Source organism: Hyla sarda, chromosome 3 (genome assembly GCF_029499605.1).
Source record: "Hyla sarda isolate aHylSar1 chromosome 3, aHylSar1.hap1, whole genome shotgun sequence".
In the NCBI taxonomy this organism is placed as follows: domain Eukaryota; kingdom Metazoa; phylum Chordata; class Amphibia; order Anura; family Hylidae; genus Hyla; species Hyla sarda.
This window is the reverse complement of record NC_079191.1, coordinates 57572602-57597848: the sequence shown is the minus strand read 5'-3', so window position 1 is coordinate 57597848 and position 25247 is coordinate 57572602.

The following is a 25247-nucleotide window of genomic DNA, read 5'->3' as shown; positions in this document are numbered from 1 at the left end:
CACTCAAAGAAATGGGCAGTCGAGCTTGAGCCACAGACGGTTGTCTCCATTCTGTATTTCTGTTTTATAATCAACATAATGTATTTTTCATAGTTTTAAATGGCAATAATCAGTTATAGTATGTGATTTATTACATTAACTTATAGATTTTTCTTTACAGTACAGTTATGTCTTAAATCTGCTGTCTGTCTATTGAAAAAGGGATTACTACAAATAAAAAACAGATATTAGAAATCATAAATGTTCCCAATCTCTGTACCTGAGACACAGTAGTGTTATATAAGAAGCTGTCTATAGACGATATACTTATTAAAAACACATATATCTTCATGTATAAGGTAGAGACTATGACATCTCTGCAGGTCTAGATGTTATATCTAGCCTGATTGTTATCAGTAATTAATATAAATATTAATTACCTGTCTCTTTGTTCCTTTCCTGCAGCTGACGGGGGTATAGGTCCCTTTCACCCTCTCACCGGGCATTAATCACCTATAAAAAGACACAGGTATGATAACATGTCCCTTATACATGCTACAGACGCTAATATATATAACACTCTAGGGCCAGAACTACTTGTCTCAGGGATTATAAAACCGCATTAGAAAAAAGAACAAAAGAAAAGATGGAACCCATTGAGATATAGATGATAGGGATTTTTATTTCTATTGCAGTGCAGTGTATTATCCCTCCCAGGATGATGTTGACAGAGACTATTGTTAGGTTTTTGGGGGTTTTGTGTTTGTAATGTTTGGGGTATGTGTTATTTTTTGTTTCTTTATTAATAAATTTTAAGGGTAATATATGTTTTTTTATTTTTGGGGGAAGGGGGCAGGAGCAAAATATTTTATAAATTATTTTAGTTTTTTTGTTTTTTAATCAAAAACTGTTATTTTTGTTGTTATTATTATTCATCAATTTCATCAATATTTTATATATTTTTACTTGGCAAAATATTTCTTGGAATGTCTTTTATCAATTTTGTGCAGAAATTTAGGATAGAGGTTAACCATGTTGCGGTGGGAATTGCTAAACTAAAAATTAGTAACAGAAATACAGTTTGCCCCCGAGATTCCAAAGCACAGAATGCACTTCAGATCAACAGCCGAAGCATCGTAGGGGGACCCATTCTAATGGAGACAATGTCCTCCACCCGTTTCCAGAACATTGAGGGGCCACTCAAAGAAATGGGCAGTCGAGCTTGAGCCACAGACGGTTGTCTCCATTCTGTATTTCTGTTTTATAATCAACATAATGTATTTTTCATAGTTTTAAATGGCAATAATCAGTTATAGTATGTGATTTATTACATTAACTTATAGATTTTTCTTTACAGTACAGTTATGTCTTAAATATGCTGTCTGTCTATTGAAAAAGGGATTACTACAAACAAAAAACAGATATTAGAAATCATAAATGTTCCCAATCTCTGTACCTGAGACACAGTTGTGTTATATAAGAAGCTGTCTATAGACGATATACTTATTAAAAACACATATATCTTCATGTATAAGGTAGAGACTATGACATCTCTGCAGGTCTAGATATTATATCTAGCCTGATTGTTATCAGTAATTAATATAAATATTAATTACCTGTCTCTTTGTTCCTTTCCTGCAGCTGACGGGGGTATAGGTCCCTTTCACCCTCTCACCGGGCATTAATCACCTATAAAAAGACACAGGTATGATAACATGTCCCTTATACATGCTACAGACGCTAATATATATAACACTCTAGGGCCAGAACTACTTGTCTCAGGGATTATAAAACCGCATTAGAAAAAAGAACAAAAGAAAAGATGGAACCCATTGAGATATAGATGATAGGGATTTTTATTTCTATTGCAGTGCAGTGTATTATCCCTCCCAGGATGATGTTGACAGAGACTATTGTTAGGTTTTTGGGGGTTTTGTGTTTGTAATGTTTGGGGTATGTGTTATTTTTGGTTTCTTTATTCATAAATTTAAATATTTCTTGGAATGTCTTTTATCAATTTTGTGCAGAAATTTAGGATAGAGGTTAACCATGTTGCGGTGGGAATTGCTAAACTAAAAATTAATAACAGAAATACAGTTTGCCCCCGAGATTCCAAAGCACAGAATGCACTTCAGATCAACAGCCGAAGCATCGTAGGGGGACCCATTCTAATGGAGACAATGTCCTCCACCCGTTTCCAGAACATTGAGGGGCCACTCAAAGAAATGGGCAGTCGAGCTTGAGCCACAGACGGTTGTCTCCATTCTGTATTTCTGTTTTATAATCAACATAATGTATTTTTCATAGTTTTAAATGGCAGCAATCAGTTATAGTATGTGATTTATTACATTAACTTATAGATTTTTCTTTACAGTACAGTTATGTCTTAAATATGCGGTCAATCTATTGAAAAAGGGATTACTACAAATAAAAAACAGATATTAGAAATCATAAATGTTCCTAATCTCTGTACCTGAGACATGGTTGTGTTACATAAGAAGCTGTCTATAGACGATATACTTATTAAAAACACATATATCTTCATGTATAAGGTAGAGACTATCACATCTTTGCAGGTTTAGATGTTGTATCTTGCCTAATTGTTATCAGTAATTAATATAAATATTAATTACCTGTCTCTTTGTTCCTTTCCTGCAGCTGACGGGGGTATAGGTCCCTTTCACCCTCTCACCGGGCATCAATCACCTATAAAAAGACACAGGTATGATAACATGTCCCTTATACATGCTACAGACGCTAATATATATAACACTCTAGGGCCAGAACTACTTGTCTCAGGGATTATAAAACCGCATTAGAAAAAAGAACAAAAGAAAAGATGGAACCCATTGAGATATAGATGATAGGGATTTTTATTTCTATTGCAGTGCAGTGTATTATCCCTCCCAGGATGATGTTGACAGAGACTATTGTTAGGTTTTTGGGGGTTTTGTGTTTGTAATGTTTGGGGTATGTGTTATTTTTTGTTTCTTTATTCATAAATTTAAAGGGTAATATATGTTTTTTTTATTTTTGGGGGAAGGGGGCAGGAGCAAAATATTTTATAAATTATTTTTGTTTTTATGTTTTTTAATCAAAAACTGTTATTTTTGTTGTTATTATTATTCATCAATTTCATCAATATTTTCTATATTTTTATTTGGCAAAATATTTCTTAGAATGTCTTTTATCAATTTTGTGCAGAAATTTAGGATAGAGGTTAACCATGTTGCAGTGGGAATTGCTAAACTAAAAATTAATAACAGAAATACAGTTTGCCCCCGAGGTTCCAAAGCACAGAATGCACTTCAGATCAACAGCCGAAGCATCGTAGGGGGACCCATTCTAATGGAGACAATGTCCTCCACCCGTTTCCACAACATTGAGGGGCCACTCAAAGAAAGGGGCAGTCGAGCTTGAGCCACAGACGGTTGTCTCCATTCTGTATTTCTGTTTTATAATCAACATAATGTATTTTTCATAGTTTTAAATGGCAATAATCAGTTATAGTATGTGATTTATTACATTAACTTATAGATTTTTCTTTACAGTACAGTTATGTCTTAAATCTGCTGTCTGTCTATTGAAAAAGGGATTACTACAAACAAAAAACAGATATTAGAAATCATAAATGTTCCTAATCTCTGTACCTGAGACACAGTTGTGTTATATAAGAAGCTGTCTATAGACGATATACTTATTAAAAACACATATATCTTCATGTATAAGGTAGAGACTATGACATCTCTGCAGGTCTAGATGTTATATCTAGCCTGATTGTTATCAGTAATTAATATAAATATTAATTACCTGTCTCTTTGTTCCTTTCCTGCAGCTGACGGGGGTATAGGTCCCTTTCACCCTCTCACCGGGCATTAATCACCTATAAAAAGACACAGGTATGATAACATGTCCCTTATACATGCTACAGACGCTAATATATATAACACTCTAGGGCCAGATTTACTTGTCTCAGGGATTATAAAACCGCATTAGAAAAAAGAACAAAAGAAAAGATGGAACCCATTGAGATATAGATGATAGGGATTTGTATTTCTATTGTAGTGCAGTGTATTATCCCTCCCAGGATGATGTTGACAGACACTATTGTTAGGTTTTTGGGGGTTTTGTGTTTGCAATGTTTGGGGTATGTGTTATTTTTTGTTTCTTTATTCATAAATTTTAAGGGTAATATATGTTTTTTTATTTTTGGGGAAGGGGGCAGGAGCAAAATATTTTATAAATTATTATTGTTTATTTGTTTTTTAATCAAAAACTGTTATTTTTGCTGTTATTATTATTCATCAACTTCATAAATATTTTATATATTTTTGTTTGGCAAAATATTTCTTGGAATGTCTTTTATCAATTTTGTGCAGAAATTTAGGATAGAGGTTAACCATGTTGCGGTGGGAATTGCTAAACTAAAAATTAATAACAGAATTACAGTTTGCTCCTGAGGTTCCAAAGCACAGAATGCACTTCAGATCAACAGCCGAAGCATCGTAGGGGGACCCATTCTAATGGAGACAATGTCCTCCACCCGTTTCCAGAACATTGAGGGGCCACTCAAAGAAATGGGCAGTCGAGCTTGAGCCACAGACGGTTGTCTCCATTCTGTATTTCTGTTTTATAATCAACATAATGTATTTTTCATAGTTTTAAATGGCAATAATCAGTTATAGTATGTGATTTATTACATTAACTTATAGATTTTTCTTTACAGTACAGTTATGTCTTAAATCTGCTGTCTGTCTATTGAAAAAGGGATTACTACAAACAAAAAACAGATATTAGAAATCATAAATGTTCCCAATCTCTGTACCTGAGACACAGTTGTGTTATATAAGAAGCTGTCTATAGACGATATACTTATTAAAAACACATATATCTTCATGTATAAGGTAGAGACTATGACATCTCTGCAGGTCTAGATGTTATATCTAGCCTGATTGTTATCAGTAATTAATATAAATATTAATTACCTGTCTCTTTGTTCCTTTCCTGCAGCTGACGGGGGTATAGGTCCCTTTCACCCTCTCACCGGGCATAAATCACCTATAAAAAGACACAGGTATGATAACATGTCCCTTATACATGCTACAGACACTAATATATATAACACTCTAGGGCCAGAACTACTTGTCTCAGGGATTATAAAACCGCATTAGAAAAAAGAACAAAAGAAAAGATGGAACCCATTGAGATATAGATGATAGGGATTTTTATTTCTATTGCAGTGCAGTGTATTATCCCTCCCAGGATGATGTTGACAGAGACTATTGTTAGGTTTTTGGGGGTTTTGTGTTTGTAATGTTTGGGGTATGTGTTATTTTTTATTTCTTTATTCATAAATTTTAAGGGTAATATATGTTTTTTTATTTTTGGGGGAAGGGGGCAGGAGCAAAATATTTTATAAATTATTTTAGTTTTTTTGTTTTTTAATCAAAAACTGTTATTTTTGTTGTTATTATTATTCATCAATTTCATCAATATTTTATATATTTTTACTTGGCAAAATATTTCTTGGAATGTCTTTTATCAATTTTGTGCAGAAATTTAGGATAGAGGTTAACCATGTTGCAGTAGGAATTGTTAAACTAAAAATTAATAACAGAAATACAGTTTGCCCCCGAGGTTCCAAAGCACAGAATGCACTTCAGATCAACAGCCGAAGCATCGTAGGGGGACCCATTCTAATGGAGACAATGTCCTCCACCCGTTTCCACAACATTGAGGGGCCACTCAAAGAAAGGGGCAGTCGAGCTTCAGCCACAGACGGTTGTCTCCATTCTGAATTTCTGTTTTATAATCAACATAATGTATTTTTCATAGTTTTAAATGGCAATAATCAGTTATAGTATGTGATTTATTACATTAACTTAGAGATTTTTCTTTACAGTACAGTTATGTCTTAAATCTGCGGTCTGTCTATTGAAAAAGGGATTACTACAAATAAAAAACAGATATTAGAAATCATAAATGTTCCCAATCTCTGTACCTGAGACACAGTTGTGTTATATAAGAAGCTGTCTATAGACGATATACTTATTAAAAACACATATATCTTCATGTATAAGGTAGAGACTATGACATCTCTGCAGGTCTAGATGTTATATCTAGCCTGATTGTTATCAGTAATTAATATAAATATTAATTACCTGTCTCTTTGTTCCTTTCCTGCAGCTGACGGGGGTATAGGTCCCTTTCACCCTCTCACCGGGCATTAATCACCTATAAAAAGACACAGGTATGATAACATGTCCCTTATACATGCTACAGACGCTAATATATATAACACTCTAGGGCCAGAACTACTTGTCTCAGGGATTATAAAACCGCATTAGAAAAAAGAACAAAAGAAAAGATGGAACCCATTGAGATATAGATGATAGGGATTTTTATTTCTATTGCAGTGCAGTGTATTATCCCTCCCAGGATTATGTTGACAGAGACTATTGTTAGGTTTTTGGGAGTTTTGTGTTTGTAATGTTTGGGGTATGTGTTATTTTTTGTTTCTTTATTCATAAATTTAAATATTTCTTGGAATGTCTTTTATCAATTTTGTGCAGAAATTTAGTATAGAGGTTAACCATGTTGCGGTGGGAATTGCTAAACTAAAAATTAATAACAGAAATACAGTTTGCCCCCGAGATTCTAAAGCACAGAATGCACTTCAGATCAACAGCCGAAGCATCGTAGGGGGACCCATTCTAATGGAGACAATGTCCTCCACCCGTTTCCAGAACATTGAGGGGCCACTCAAAGAAATGGGCAGTCGAGCTTGAGCCACAGACGGTTGTCTCCATTCTGTATTTCTGTTTTATAATCAACATAATGTATTTTTCATAGTTTTAAATGGCAATAATCAGTTATAGTATGTGATTTATTACATTAACTTATAGATTTTTCTTTACAGTACAGTTATGTCTTAAATCTGCTGTCTGTCTATTGAAAAAGGGATTACTACAAACAAAAAACAGATATTAGAAATCATAAATGTTCCTAATCTCTGTACTTGAGACATGGTTGTGTTATATAAGAAGCTGTCTATAGACGATATACTTATTAAAAACACAGATATCTTCATGTATAAGGTAGAGACTATGACATCTTTTCAGGTTTAGATGTTGTATCTAGCCTGATTGTTATCAGTAATTAATATAAATATTAATTACCTGTCTCTTTGTTCCTTTCCTGCAGCTGACGGGGGTATAGGTCCCTTTCACCCTCTCACCGGGCATCAATCACCTATAAAAAGACACAGGTATGATAACATGTCCCTTATACATGCTACAGACACTAATATATATAACACTCTAGGGCCAGAACTACTTGTCTCAGGGATTATAAAACCGCATTAGAAAAAAGAACAAAAGAAAAGATGGAACCCATTGAGATATAGATGATAGGGATTTTTATTTCTATTGCAGTGCAGTGTATTATCCCTCCCAGGATGATGTTGACAGAGACTATTGTTAGGTTTTTGGGGGTTTTGTGTTTGTAATGTTTGGGGTATGTGTTATTTTTTGTTTCTTTATTCATAAATTTAAAGGGTAATATATGTTTTTTTTATTTTTGGGGGAAGGGGGCAGGAGCAAAATATTTTATAAATTATTTTTGTTTTTATGTTTTTTAATCAAAAACTGTTATTTTTGTTGTTATTATTATTCATCAATTTCATCAATATTTTCTATAGTTTTATTTGGCAAAATATTTCTTAGAATGTCTTTTATCAATTTTGTGCAGAAATTTAGGATAGAGGTTAACCATGTTGCAGTGGGAATTGCTAAACTAAAAATTAATAACAGAAATACAGTTTGCCCCCGAGGTTCCAAAGCACAGAATGCACTTCAGATCAACAGCCGAAGCATCGTAGGGGGACCCATTCTAATGGAGACAATGTCCTCCACCCGTTTCCACAACATTGAGGGGCCACTCAAAGAAAGGGGCAGTCGAGCTTGAGCCACAGACGGTTGTCTCCATTCTGTATTTCTGTTTTATAATCAACATAATGTATTTTTCATAGTTTTAAATGGCAATAATCAGTTATAGTATGTGATTTATTACATTAACTTATAGATTTTTCTTTACAGTACAGTTATGTCTTAAATCTGCTGTCTGTCTATTGAAAAAGGGATTACTACAAACAAAAAACAGATATTAGAAATCATAAATGTTCCTAATCTCTGTACCTGAGACACAGTTGTGTTATATAAGAAGCTGTCTATAGACGATATACTTATTAAAAACACATATATCTTCATGTATAAGGTAGAGACTATGACATCTCTGCAGGTCTAGATGTTATATCTAGCCTGATTGTTATCAGTAATTAATATAAATATTAATTACCTGTCTCTTTGTTCCTTTCCTGCAGCTGACGGGGGTATAGGTCCCTTTCACCCTCTCACCGGGCATTAATCACCTATAAAAAGACACAGGTATGATAACATGTCCCTTATACATGCTACAGACGCTAATATATATAACACTCTAGGGCCAGATTTACTTGTCTCAGGGATTATAAAACCGCATTAGAAAAAAGAACAAAAGAAAAGATGGAACCCATTGAGATATAGATGATAGGGATTTGTATTTCTATTGTAGTGCAGTGTATTATCCCTCCCAGGATGATGTTGACAGACACTATTGTTAGGTTTTTGGGGGTTTTGTGTTTGCAATGTTTGGGGTATGTGTTATTTTTTGTTTCTTTATTCATAAATTTTAAGGGTAATATATGTTTTTTTATTTTTGGGGAAGGGGGCAGGAGCAAAATATTTTATAAATTATTATTGTTTATTTGTTTTTTAATCAAAAACTGTTATTTTTGCTGTTATTATTATTCATCAACTTCATAAATATTTTATATATTTTTGTTTGGCAAAATATTTCTTGGAATGTCTTTTATCAATTTTGTGCAGAAATTTAGGATAGAGGTTAACCATGTTGCGGTGGGAATTGCTAAACTAAAAATTTATAACAGAATTACAGTTTGCTCCTGAGGTTCCAAAGCACAGAATGCACTTCAGATCAACAGCCGAAGCATCGTAGGGGGACCCATTCTAATGGAGACAATGTCCTCCACCCGTTTCCAGAACATTGAGGGGCCACTCAAAGAAATGGGCAGTCGAGCTTGAGCCACAGACGGTTGTCTCCATTCTGTATTTCTGTTTTATAATCAACATAATGTATTTTTCATAGTTTTAAATGGCAATAATCAGTTATAGTATGTGATTTATTACATTAACTTATAGATTTTTCTTTACAGTACAGTTATGTCTTAAATCTGCTGTCTGTCTATTGAAAAAGGGATTACTACAAACAAAAAACAGATATTAGAAATCATAAATGTTCCCAATCTCTGTACCTGAGACACAGTTGTGTTATATAAGAAGCTGTCTATAGACGATATACTTATTAAAAACACATATATCTTCATGTATAAGGTAGAGACTATGACATCTCTGCAGGTCTAGATGTTATATCTAGCCTGATTGTTATCAGTAATTAATATAAATATTAATTACCTGTCTCTTTGTTCCTTTCCTGCAGCTGACGGGGGTATAGGTCCCTTTCACCCTCTCACCGGGCATAAATCACCTATAAAAAGACACAGGTATGATAACATGTCCCTTATACATGCTACAGACACTAATATATATAACACTCTAGGGCCAGAACTACTTGTCTCAGGGATTATAAAACCGCATTAGAAAAAAGAACAAAAGAAAAGATGGAACCCATTGAGATATAGATGATAGGGATTTTTATTTCTATTGCAGTGCAGTGTATTATCCCTCCCAGGATGATGTTGACAGAGACTATTGTTAGGTTTTTGGGGGTTTTGTGTTTGTAATGTTTGGGGTATGTGTTATTTTTTATTTCTTTATTCATAAATTTTAAGGGTAATATATGTTTTTTTATTTTTGGGGGAAGGGGGCAGGAGCAAAATATTTTATAAATTATTTTAGTTTTTTTGTTTTTTAATCAAAAACTGTTATTTTTGTTGTTATTATTATTCATCAATTTCATCAATATTTTATATATTTTTACTTGGCAAAATATTTCTTGGAATGTCTTTTATCAATTTTGTGCAGAAATTTAGGATAGAGGTTAACCATGTTGCAGTAGGAATTGTTAAACTAAAAATTAATAACAGAAATACAGTTTGCCCCCGAGGTTCCAAAGCACAGAATGCACTTCAGATCAACAGCCGAAGCATCGTAGGGGGACCCATTCTAATGGAGACAATGTCCTCCACCCGTTTCCACAACATTGAGGGGCCACTCAAAGAAAGGGGCAGTCGAGCTTCAGCCACAGACGGTTGTCTCCATTCTGAATTTCTGTTTTATAATCAACATAATGTATTTTTCATAGTTTTAAATGGCAATAATCAGTTATAGTATGTGATTTATTACATTAACTTAGAGATTTTTCTTTACAGTACAGTTATGTCTTAAATCTGCGGTCTGTCTATTGAAAAAGGGATTACTACAAATAAAAAACAGATATTAGAAATCATAAATGTTCCCAATCTCTGTACCTGAGACACAGTTGTGTTATATAAGAAGCTGTCTATAGACGATATACTTATTAAAAACACATATATCTTCATGTATAAGGTAGAGACTATGACATCTCTGCAGGTCTAGATGTTATATCTAGCCTGATTGTTATCAGTAATTAATATAAATATTAATTACCTGTCTCTTTGTTCCTTTCCTGCAGCTGACGGGGGTATAGGTCCCTTTCACCCTCTCACCGGGCATTAATCACCTATAAAAAGACACAGGTATGATAACATGTCCCTTATACATGCTACAGACGCTAATATATATAACACTCTAGGGCCAGAACTACTTGTCTCAGGGATTATAAAACCGCATTAGAAAAAAGAACAAAAGAAAAGATGGAACCCATTGAGATATAGATGATAGGGATTTTTATTTCTATTGCAGTGCAGTGTATTATCCCTCCCAGGATTATGTTGACAGAGACTATTGTTAGGTTTTTGGGAGTTTTGTGTTTGTAATGTTTGGGGTATGTGTTATTTTTTGTTTCTTTATTCATAAATTTAAATATTTCTTGGAATGTCTTTTATCAATTTTGTGCAGAAATTTAGTATAGAGGTTAACCATGTTGCGGAGGGAATTGCTAAACTAAAAATTAATAACAGAAATACAGTTTGCCCCCGAGATTCTAAAGCACAGAATGCACTTCAGATCAACAGCCGAAGCATCGTAGGGGGACCCATTCTAATGGAGACAATGTCCTCCACCCGTTTCCAGAACATTGAGGGGCCACTCAAAGAAATGGGCAGTCGAGCTTGAGCCACAGACGGTTGTCTCCATTCTGTATTTCTGTTTTATAATCAACATAATGTATTTTTCATAGTTTTAAATGGCAGCAATCAGTTATAGTATGTGATTTATTACATTAACTTATAGATTTTTCTTTACAGTACAGTTATGTCTTAAATATGCGGTCAATCTATTGAAAAAGGGATTACTACAAATAAAAAACAGATATTAGAAATCATAAATGTTCCTAATCTCTGTACCTGAGACATGGTTGTGTTATATAAGAAGCTGTCTATAGACGATATACTTATTAAAAAAACATATATCTTCATGTATAAGGTAGAGACTATCACATCTTTGCAGGTTTAGATGTTGTATCTTGCCTAATTGTTATCAGTAATTAATATAAATATTAATTACCTGTCTCTTTGTTCCTTTCCTGCAGCTGACGGGGGTACAGGTCCCTTTCACCCTCTCACCGGGCATCAATCACCTATAAAAAGACACAGGTATGATAACATGTCCCTTATACATGCTACAGACGCTAATATATATAACACTCTAGGGCCAGAACTACTTGTCTCAGGGATTATAAAACCGCATTAGAAAAAAGAACAAAAGAAAAGATGGAACCCATTGAGATATAGATGATAGGGATTTTTATTTCTATTGCAGTGCAGTGTATTATCCCTCCCAGGATGATGTTGACAGAGACTATTGTTAGGTTTTTGGGGGTTTTGTGTTTGTAATGTTTGGGGTATGTGTTATTTTTTGTTTCTTTATTCATAAATTTAAATATTTCTTGGAATGTCTTTTATCAATTTTGTGCAGAAATTTAGGATAGAGGTTAACCATGTTGCGGTGGGAATTGCTAAACTAAAAATTAATAACAGAAATACAGTTTGCCCACGAGATTCCAAAGCACAGAATGCACTTCAGATCAACAGCCGAAGCATCGTAGGGGGACCCATTCTAATGGAGACAATGTCCTCCACCCATTTCCAGAACATTGAGGGGCCACTCAAAGAAATGGGCAGTCGAGCTTGAGCCACAGACGGTTGTCTCCATTCTGTATTTCTGTTTTATAATCAACATAATGTATTTTTCATAGTTTTAAATGGCAGCAATCAGTTATAGTATGTGATTTATTACATTAACTTATAGATTTTTCTTTACAGTACAGTTATGTCTTAAATATGCGGTCAATCTATTGAAAAAGGGATTACTACAAATAAAAAACAGATATTAGAAATCATAAATGTTCCTAATCTCTGTACCTGAGACATGGTTGTGTTATATAAGAAGCTGTCTATAGACGATATACTTATTAAAAACACATATATCTTCATGTATAAGGTAGAGACTATCACATCTTTGCAGGTTTAGATGTTGTATCTTGCCTAATTGTTATCAGTAATTAATAAAAATATTAATTACCTGTCTCTTTGTTCCTTTCCTGCAGCTGACGGGGGTATAGGTCCCTTTCACCCTCTCACCGGGCATCAATCACCTATAAAAAGACACAGGTATGATAACATGTCCCTTATACATGCTACAGACGATAATATATATAACACTCTAGGGCCAGAACTACTTGTCTCAGGGATTATAAAACCGCATTAGAAAAAAGAACAAAAAGAAAAGATGGAACCCATTGAGATATAGATGATAGGGATTTTTATTTCTATTGCAGTGCAGTGTATTATCCCTCCCAGGATGATGTTGACAGAGACTATTGTTAGGTTTTTGGGGGTTTTGTGTTTGTAATGTTTGGGGTATGTGTTATTTTTTATTTCTTTATTCATAAATTTTAAGGGTAATATATGTTTTTTTATTTTTGGGGGAAGGGGGCAGGAGCAAAATATTTTATAAATTATTTTAGTTTTTTTGTTTTTTAATCAAAAACTGTTATTTTTGTTGTTATTATTATTCATCAATTTCATCAATATTTTATATATTTTTACTTGGCAAAATATTTCTTGGAATGTCTTTTATCAATTTTGTGCAGAAATTTAGGATAGAGGTTAACCATGTTGCAGTAGGAATTGTTAAACTAAAAATTAATAACAGAAATACAGTTTGCCCCCGAGGTTCCAAAGCACAGAATGCACTTCAGATCAACAGCCGAAGCATCGTAGGGGGACCCATTCTAATGGAGACAATGTCCTCCACCCGTTTCCACAACATTGAGGGGCCACTCAAAGAAAGGGGCAGTCGAGCTTCAGCCACAGACGGTTGTCTCCATTCTGAATTTCTGTTTTATAATCAACATAATGTATTTTTCATAGTTTTAAATGGCAATAATCAGTTATAGTATGTGATTTATTACATTAACTTAGAGATTTTTCTTTACAGTACAGTTATGTCTTAAATCTGCGGTCTGTCTATTGAAAAAGGGATTACTACAAATAAAAAACAGATATTAGAAATCATAAATGTTCCCAATCTCTGTACCTGAGACACAGTTGTGTTATATAAGAAGCTGTCTATAGACGATATACTTATTAAAAACACATATATCTTCATGTATAAGGTAGAGACTATGACATCTCTGCAGGTCTAGATGTTATATCTAGCCTGATTGTTATCAGTAATTAATATAAATATTAATTACCTGTCTCTTTGTTCCTTTCCTGCAGCTGACGGGGGTATAGGTCCCTTTCACCCTCTCACCGGGCATTAATCACCTATAAAAAGACACAGGTATGATAACATGTCCCTTATACATGCTACAGACGCTAATATATATAACACTCTAGGGCCAGAACTACTTGTCTCAGGGATTATAAAACCGCATTAGAAAAAAGAACAAAAGAAAAGATGGAACCCATTGAGATATAGATGATAGGGATTTTTATTTCTATTGCAGTGCAGTGTATTATCCCTCCCAGGATTATGTTGACAGAGACTATTGTTAGGTTTTTGGGGGTTTTGTGTTTGTAATGTTTGGGGTATGTGTTATTTTTTGTTTCTTTATTCATAAATTTAAATATTTCTTGGAATGTCTTTTATCAATTTTGTGCAGAAATTTAGGATAGTGGTTAACGATGTTGCGGTGGGAATTGCTAAACTAAAAATTAATAACAGAAATACAGTTTGCCCCCGAGATTCCAAAGCACAGAATGCACTTCAGATCAACAGCCGAAGCATCGTAGGGGGACCCATTCTAATGGAGACAATGTCCTCCACCCGTTTCCAGAACATTGAGGGGCCACTCAAAGAAATGGGCAGTCGAGCTTGAGCCACAGACGGTTGTCTCCATTCTGTATTTCTGTTTTATAATCAACATAATGTATTTTTCATAGTTTTAAATGGCAGCAATCAGTTATAGTATGTGATTTATTACATTAACTTATAGATTTTTCTTTACAGTACAGTTATGTCTTAAATATGCGGTCAATCTATTGAAAAAGGGATTACTACAAATAAAAAACAGATATTAGAAATCATAAATGTTCCTAATCTCTGTACCTGAGACATGGTTGTGTTATATAAGAAGCTGTCTATAGACGATATACTTATTAAAAACACATATATCTTCATGTATAAGGTAGAGACTATCACATCTTTGCAGGTTTAGATGTTGTATCTTGCCTAATTGTTATCAGTAATTAATAAAAATATTAATTACCTGTCTCTTTGTTCCTTTCCTGCAGCTGACGGGGGTATAGGTCCCTTTCACCCTCTCACCGGGCATCAATCACCTATAAAAAGACACAGGTATGATAACATGTCCCTTATACATGCTACAGACGATAATATATATAACACTCTAGGGCCAGAACTACTTGTCTCAGGGATTATAAAACCGCATTAGAAAAAAGAACAAAAAGAAAAGATGGAACCCATTGAGATATAGATGATAGGGATTTTTATTTCTATTGCAGTGCAGTGTATTATCCCTCCCAGGATGATGTTGACAGAGACTATTGTTAGGTTTTTGGGGGTTTTGTGTTTGTAATGTTTGGGGTATGTGTTATTTTTTGTTTCTTTATTCATAAATTTAAAGGGTAATATATGTTTTTTTATTTTTGGGGGAAGGGGGCAGGAGCAAAATATTTTATAAATTATTTTTGTTTTTTTGTTTTTTAATCAAAAACTGTTATTTTTGTTGTTATTATTATTCATCAATTTCATCAATATTTTCTATATTTTTATTTGGCAAAATATTTCTTAGAATGTCTTTTATCAATTTTGTGCAGAAATTTAGGATAGAGGTTAACCATGTTGCAGTGGGAATTGCTAAACTAAAAATTAATAACAGAAATACAGTTTGCCCCCGAGGTTCCAAAGCACAGATTGCACTTCAGATCAACAGCCGAAGCATCGTAGGGGGACCCATTCTAATGGAGACAATGTCCTCCACCCGTTTCCACAACATTGAGGGGCCACTCAAAGAAAGGGGCAGTCGAGCTTGAGCCACAGACGGTTGTCTCCATTCTGTATTTCTGTTTTATAATCAACATAATGTATTTTTCATAGTTTTAAATGGCAATAATCAGTTATAGTATGTGATTTATTACATTAACTTATAGATTTTTCTTTACAGTACAGTTATGTCTTAAATCTGCTGTCTGTCTATTGAAAAAGGGATTACTACAAACAAAAAACAGATATTAGAAATCATAAATGTTCCCAATCTCTGTACTTGAGACACAGTTGTGTTATATAAGAAGCTGTCTATAGACGATATACTTATTAAAAACACATATATCTTCATGTATAAGGTAGAGACTATGACATCTCTGCAGGTCTAGATGTTATATCTAGCCTGATTGTTATCAGTAATTAATATAAATATTAATTACCTGTCTCTTTGTTCCTTTCCTGCAGCTGACGGGGGTATAGGTCCCTTTCACCCTCTCACCGGGCATTAATCACCTATAAAAAGACACAGGTATGATAACATGTCCCTTATACATGCTACAGACGCTAATATATATAACACTCTAGGGCCAGATTTACTTGTCTCAGGGATTATAAAACCGCATTAGAAAAAAGAACAAAAGAAAAGATGGAACCCATTGAGATATAGATGATAGGGATTTGTATTTCTATTGTAGTGCAGTGTATTATCCCTCCCAGGATGATGTTGACAGACACTATTGTTAGGTTTTTGGGGGTTTTGTGTTTGCAATGTTTGGGGTATGTGTTATTTTTTGTTTCTTTATTCATAAATTTTAAGGGTAATATATGTTTTTTTATTTTTGGGGAAGGGGGCAGGAGCAAAATATTTTATAAATTATTATTGTTTATTTGTTTTTTAATCAAAAACTGTTATTTTTGCTGTTATTATTATTCATCAACTTCATCAATATTTTATATATTTTTGTTTGGCAAAATATTTCTTGGAATGTCTTTTATCAATTTTGTGCAGAAATTTAGGATAGAGGTTAACCATGTTGCGGTGGGAATTGCTAAACTAAAAATTAATAACAGAAATACAGTTTGCCCCCGAGATTCTAAAGCACAGAATGCACTTCAGATCAACAGCCGAAGCATCGTAGGGGGACCCATTCTAATGGAGACAATGTCCTCCACCCGTTTCCAGAACATTGAGGGGCCACTCAAAGAAATGGGCAGTCGAGCTTGAGCCACAGACGGTTGTCTCCATTCTGTATTTCTGTTTTATAATCAACATAACGTATTTTTCATAGTTTTAAATGGCAATAATCAGTTATAGTATGTGATTTATTACATTAACTTATAGATTTTTCTTTACAGTACAGTTATGTCTTAAATCTGCTGTCTGTCTATTGAAAAAGGGATTACTACCAACAAAAAACAGATATTAGAAATCATAAATGTTCCCAATCTCTGTACCTGAGACACAGTTGTGTTATATAAGAAGCTGTCTATAGACGATATACTTATTAAAAACACATATATCTTCATGTATAAGGTAGAGACTATGACATCTCTGCAGGTCTAGATATTATATCTAGCCTGATTGTTATCAGTAATTAATATAAATATTAATTACCTGTCTCTTTGTTCCTTTCCTGCAGCTGACGGGGGTATAGGTCCCTTTCACCCTCTCACCAGGCATTAATCACCTATAAAAAGACACAGGTATGATAACACGTCCCTTATACATGCTACAGACACTAATATATATAACACTCTAGGGCCAGAACTACTTGTCTCAGGGATTATAAAACCGCATTAGAAAAAAGAACAAAAGAAAAGATGGAACCCATTGAGATATAGATGATAGGGATTTTTATTTCTATTGCAGTGCAGTGTATTATCCCTCCCAGGATGATGTTGACAGAGACTATTGTTAGGTTTTTGGGGGTTTTGTGTTTGTAATGTTTGGGGTATGTGTTATTTTTTGTTTCTTTATTCATAAATTTAAATATTTCTTGGAATGTCTTTTATCAATTTTGTGCAGAAATTTAGGATAGAGGTTAACCATGTTGCGGTGGGAATTGCTAAACTAAAAATTAATAACAGAAATACAGTTTGCCCACGAGATTCCAAAGCACAGAATGCACTTCAGATCAACAGCCGAAGCATCGTAGGGGGACCCATTCTAATGGAGACAATGTCCTCCACCCGTTTCCAGAACATTGAGGGGCCACTCAAAGAAATGGGCAGTCGAGCTTGAGCCACAGACGGTTGTCTCCATTCTGTATTTCTGTTTTATAATCAACATAATGTATTTTTCATAGTTTTAAATGGCAGCAATCAGTTATAGTATGTGATTTATTACATTAACTTATAGATTTTTCTTTACAGTACAGTTATGTCTTAAATATGCGGTCAATCTATTGAAAAAGGGATTACTACAAATAAAAAACAGATATTAGAAATCATAAATGTTCCTAATCTCTGTACCTGAGACATGGTTGTGTTATATAAGAAGCTGTCTATAGACGATATACTTATTAAAAACACATATATCTTCATGTATAAGGTAGAGACTATCACATCTTTGCAGGTTTAGATGTTGTATCTTGCCTAATTGTTATCAGTAATTAATATAAATATTAATTACCTGTCTCTTTGTTCCTTTCCTGCAGCTGACGGGGGTATAGGTCCCTTTCACCCTCTCACCGGGCATCAATCACCTATAAAAAGACACAGGTATGATAACATGTCCCTTATACATGCTACAGACGCTAATATATATAACACTCTAGGGCCAGAACTACTTGTCTCAGGGATTATAAAACCGCATTAGAAAAAAGAACAAAAGAAAAGATGGAACCCATTGAGATATAGATGATAGGGATTTTTATTTCTATTGCAGTGCAGTGTATTATCCCTCCCAGGATGATGTTGACAGAGACTATTGTTAGGTTTTTGGGGGTTTTGTGTTTGTAATGTTTGGGGTATGTGTTATTTTTTGTTTCTTTATTCATAAATTTAAAGGGTAATATATGTTTTTTTTATTTTTGGGGGAAGGGGGCAGGAGCAAAATATTTTATAAATTATTTTTGTTTTTATGTTTTTTAATCAAAAACTGTTATTTTTGTTGTTATTATTATTCATCAATTTCATCAATATTTTCTATATTTTTATTTGGCAAAATATTTCTTAGAATGTCTTTTATCAATTTTGTGCAGAAATTTAGGATAGAGGTTAACCATGTTGCAGTGGGAATTGCTAAACTAAAAATTAATAACAGAAATACAGTTTGCCCCCGAGGTTCCAAAGCACAGAATGCACTTCAGATCAACAGCCGAAGCATCGTAGGGGGACCCATTCTAATGGAGACAATGTCCTCCACCCGTTTCCACAACATTGAGGGGCCACTCAAAGAAAGGGGCAGTCGAGCTTGAGCCACAGACGGTTGTCTCCATTCTGTATTTCTGTTTTATAATCAACATAATGTATTTTTCATAGTTTTAAATGGCAATAATCAGTTATAGTATGTGATTTATTACATTAACTTATAGATTTTTCTTTACAGTACAGTTATGTCTTAAATCTGCTGTCTGTCTATTGAAAAAGGGATTACTACAAACAAAAAACAGATATTAGAAATCATAAATGTTCCCAATCTCTGTACCTGAGACACAGTAGTGTTATATAAGAAGCTGTCTATAGACGATATACTTATTAAAAACACATATATCTTCATGTATAAGGTAGAGACTATGACATCTCTGCAGGTCTAGATGTTATATCTAGCCTGATTGTTATCAGTAATTAATATAAATATTAATTACCTGTCTCTTTGTTCCTTTCCTGCAGCTGACGGGGGTATAGGTCCCTTTCACCCTCTCACCGGGCATTAATCACCTATAAAAAGACACAGGTATGATAACATGTCCCTTATACATGCTACAGACGCTAATATATATAACACTCTAGGGCCAGATTTACTTGTCTCAGGGATTATAAAACCGCATTAGAAAAAAGAACAAAAGAAAAGAATGAACCCATTGAGATATAGATGATAGGGATTTGTATTTCTATTGTAGTGCAGTGTATTATCCCTCCCAGGATGATGTTGACAGACACTATTGTTAGGTTTTTGGGGGTTTTGTGTTTGCAATGTTTGGGGTATGTGTTATTTTTTGTTTCTTTATTCATAAATTTTAAGGGTAATATATGTTTTTTTATTTTTGGGGAAGGGGGCAGGAGCAAAATATTTTATAAATTATTATTGTTTATTTGTTTTTTAATCAAAAACTGTTATTTTTGCTGTTATTATTATTCATCAACTTCATCAATATTTTCTATATTTTTATTTGGCAAAATATTTCTTAGAATGTCTTTTATCAATTTTGTGCAGAAATTTAGGATAGAGGTTAACCATGTTGCAGTGGGAATTGCTAAACTAAAAATTAATAACAGAAATACAGTTTGCCCCCGAGGTTCCAAAGCACAGAATGCACTTCAGATCAACAGCCGAAGCATCGTAGGGGGACCCATTCTAATGGAGACAATGTCCTCCACCCGTTTCCACAACATTGAGGGGCCACTCAAAGAAAGGGGCAGTCGAGCTTGAGCCACAGACGGTTGTCTCCATTCTGTATTTCTGTTTTATAATCAACATAATGTATTTTTCATAGTTTTAAATGGCAATAATCAGTTATAGTATGTGATTTATTACATTAACTTATAGATTTTTCTTTACAGTACAGTTATGTCTTAAATCTGCTGTCTGTCTATTGAAAAAGGGATTACTACAAACAAAAAACAGATATTAGAAATCATAAATGTTCCCAATCTCTGTACCTGAGACACAGTTGTGTTATATAAGAAGCTGTCTATAGACGATATACTTATTAAAAACACATATATCTTCATGTATAAGGTAGAGACTATGACATCTCTGCAGGTCTAGATGTTATATCTAGCCTGATTGTTATCAGTAATTAATATAAATATTAATTACCTGTCTCTTTGTTCTTTTCCTGCAGCTGACGGGGGTATAGGTCCCTTTCACCCTCTCACCGGGCATAAATCACCTATAAAAAGACACAGGTATGATAACATGTCCCTTATACATGCTACAGACACTAATATATATAACACTCTAGGGCCAGAACTACTTGTCTCAGGGATTATAAAACCGCATTAGAAAAAAGAACAAAAGAAAAGATGGAACCCATTGAGATATAGATGATAGGGATTTTTATTTCTATTGCAGTGCAGTGTATTATCCCTCCCAGGATGATGTTGACAGAGACTATTGTTAGGTTTTTGGGGGTTTTGTGTTTGTAATGTTTGGGGTATGTGTTATTTTTTATTTCTTTATTCATAAATTTTAAGGGTAATATATGTTTTTTTATTTTTGGGGGAAGGGGGCAGGAGCAAAATATTTTATAAATTATTTTAGTTTTTTTGTTTTTTAATCAAAAACTGTTATTTTTGTTGTTATTATTATTCATCAATTTCATCAATATTTTATATATTTTTACTTGGCAAAATATTTCTTGGAATGTCTTTTATCAATTTTGTGCAGAAATTTAGGATAGAGGTTAACCATGTTGCAGTAGGAATTGTTAAACTAAAAATTAATAACAGAAATACAGTTTGCCCCCGAGGTTCCAAAGCACAGAATGCACTTCAGATCAACAGCCGAAGCATCGTAGGGGGACCCATTCTAATGGAGACAATGTCCTCCACCCGTTTCCACAACATTGAGGGGCCACTCAAAGAAAGGGGCAGTCGAGCTTCAGCCACAGACGGTTGTCTCCATTCTGAATTTCTGTTTTATAATCAACATAATGTATTTTTCATAGTTTTAAATGGCAATAATCAGTTATAGTATGTGATTTATTACATTAACTTAGAGATTTTTCTTTACAGTACAGTTATGTCTTAAATCTGCGGTCTGTCTATTGAAAAAGGGATTACTACAAATAAAAAACAGATATTAGAAATCATAAATGTTCCCAATCTCTGTACCTGAGACACAGTTGTGTTATATAAGAAGCTGTCTATAGACGATATACTTATTAAAAACACATATATCTTCATGTATAAGGTAGAGACTATGACATCTCTGCAGGTCTAGATGTTATATCTAGCCTGATTGTTATCAGTAATTAATATAAATATTAATTACCTGTCTCTTTGTTCCTTTCCTGCAGCTGACGGGGGTATAGGTCCCTTTCACCCTCTCACCGGGCATTAATCACCTATAAAAAGACACAGGTATGATAACATGTCCCTTATACATGCTACAGACGCTAATATATATAACACTCTAGGGCCAGAACTACTTGTCTCAGGGATTATAAAACCGCATTAGAAAAAAGAACAAAAGAAAAGATGGAACCCATTGAGATATAGATGATAGGGATTTTTATTTCTATTGCAGTGCAGTGTATTATCCCTCCCAGGATTATGTTGACAGAGACTATTGTTAGGTTTTTGGGAGTTTTGTGTTTGTAATGTTTGGGGTATGTGTTATTTTTTGTTTCTTTATTCATAAATTTAAATATTTCTTGGAATGTCTTTTATCAATTTTGTGCAGAAATTTAGTATAGAGGTTAACCATGTTGCGGTGGGAATTGCTAAACTAAAAATTAATAACAGAAATACAGTTTGCCCCCGAGATTCTAAAGCACAGAATGCACTTCAGATCAACAGCCGAAGCATCGTAGGGGGACCTATTCTAATGGAGACAATGTCCTCCACCCGTTTCCAGAACATTGAGGGGCCACTCAAAGAAATGGGCAGTCGAGCTTGAGCCACAGACGGTTGTCTCCATTCTGTATTTCTGTTTTATAATCAACATAATGTATTTTTCATAGTTTTAAATGGCAGCAATCAGTTATAGTATGTGATTTATTACATTAACTTATAGATTTTTCTTTACAGTACAGTTATGTCTTAAATATGCGGTCAATCTATTGAAAAAGGGATTACTACAAATAAAAAACAGATATTAGAAATCATAAATGTTCCTAATCTCTGTACCTGAGACATGGTTGTGTTATATAAGAAGCTGTCTATAGACGATATACTTATTAAAAAAACATATATCTTCATGTACAAGGTAGAGACTATCACATCTTTGCAGGTTTAGATGTTGTATCTTGCCTAATTGTTATCAGTAATTAATATAAATATTAATTACCTGTCTCTTTGTTCCTTTCCTGCAGCTGACGGGGGTACAGGTCCCTTTCACCCTCTCACCGGGCATCAATCACCTATAAAAAGACACAGGTATGATAACATGTCCCTTATACATGCTACAGACGCTAATATATATAACACTCTAGGGCCAGAACTACTTGTCTCAGGGATTATAAAACCGCATTAGAAAAAAGAACAAAAGAAAAGATGGAACCCATTGAGATATAGATGATAGGGATTTTTATTTCTATTGCAGTGCAGTGTATTATCCCTCCCAGGATGATGTTGACAGAGACTATTGTTAGGTTTTTGGGGGTTTTGTGTTTGTAATGTTTGGGGTATGTGTTATTTTTTGTTTCTTTATTCATAAATTTAAATATTTCTTGGAATGTCTTTTATCAATTTTGTGCAGAAATTTAGGATAGAGGTTAACCATGTTGCGGTGGGAATTGCTAAACTAAAAATTAATAACAGAAATACAGTTTGCCCACGAGATTCCAAAGCACAGAATGCACTTCAGATCAACAGCCGAAGCATCGTAGGGGGACCCATTCTAATGGAGACAATGTCCTCCACCCGTTTCCAGAACATTGAGGGGCCACTCAAAGAAATGGGCAGTCGAGCTTGAGCCACAGACGGTTGTCTCCATTCTGTATTTCTGTTTTATAATCAACATAATGTATTTTTCATAGTTTTAAATGGCAGCAATCAGTTATAGTATGTGATTTATTACATTAACTTATAGATTTTTCTTTACAGTACAGTTATGTCTTAAATATGCGGTCAATCTATTGAAAAAGGGATTACTACAAATAAAAAACAGATATTAGAAATCATAAATGTTCCTAATCTCTGTACCTGAGACATGGTTGTGTTATATAAGAAGCTGTCTATAGACGATATACTTATTAAAAACACATATATCTTCATGTATAAGGTAGAGACTATCACATCTTTGCAGGTTTAGATGTTGTATCTTGCCTAATTGTTATCAGTAATTAATAAAAATATTAATTACCTGTCTCTTTGTTCCTTTCCTGCAGCTGACGGGGGTATAGGTCCCTTTCACCCTCTCACCGGGCATCAATCACCTATAAAAAGACACAGGTATGATAACATGTCCCTTATACATGCTACAGACGATAATATATATAACACTCTAGGGCCAGAACTACTTGTCTCAGGGATTATAAAACCGCATTAGAAAAAAGAACAAAAAGAAAAGATGGAACCCATTGAGATATAGATGATAGGGATTTTTATTTCTATTGCAGTGCAGTGTATTATCCCTCCCAGGATGATGTTGACAGAGACTATTGTTAGGTTTTTGGGGGTTTTGTGTTTGTAATGTTTGGGGTATGTGTTATTTTTTATTTCTTTATTCATAAATTTTAAGGGTAATATATGTTTTTTTATTTTTGGGGGAAGGGGGCAGGAGCAAAATATTTTATAAATTATTTAAGTTTTTTTGTTTTTTAATCAAAAACTGTTATTTTTGTTGTTATTATTATTCATCAATTTCATCAATATTTTATATATTTTTACTTGGCAAAATATTTCTTGGAATGTCTTTTATCAATTTTGTGCAGAAATTTAGGATAGAGGTTAACCATGTTGCAGTAGGAATTGTTAAACTAAAAATTAATAACAGAAATACAGTTTGCCCCCGAGGTTCCAAAGCACAGAATGCACTTCAGATCAACAGCCGAAGCATCGTAGGGGGACCCATTCTAATGGAGACAATGTCCTCCACCCGTTTCCACAACATTGAGGGGCCACTCAAAGAAAGGGGCAGTCGAGCTTCAGCCACAGACGGTTGTCTCCATTCTGAATTTCTGTTTTATAATCAACATAATGTATTTTTCATAGTTTTAAATGGCAATAATCAGTTATAGTATGTGATTTATTACATTAACTTAGAGATTTTTCTTTACAGTACAGTTATGTCTTAAATCTGCGGTCTGTCTATTGAAAAAGGGATTACTACAAATAAAAAACAGATATTAGAAATCATAAATGTTCCCAATCTCTGTACCTGAGACACAGTTGTGTTATATAAGAAGCTGTCTATAGACGATATACTTATTAAAAACACATATATCTTCATGTATAAGGTAGAGACTATGACATCTCTGCAGGTCTAGATGTTATATCTAGCCTGATTGTTATCAGTAATTAATATAAATATTAATTACCTGTCTCTTTGTTCCTTTCCTGCAGCTGACGGGGGTATAGGTCCCTTTCACCCTCTCACCGGGCATTAATCACCTATAAAAAGACACAGGTATGATAACATGTCCCTTATACATGCTACAGACGCTAATATATATAACACTCTAGGGCCAGAACTACTTGTCTCAGGGATTATAAAACCGCATTAGAAAAAAGAACAAAAGAAAAGATGGAACCCATTGAGATATA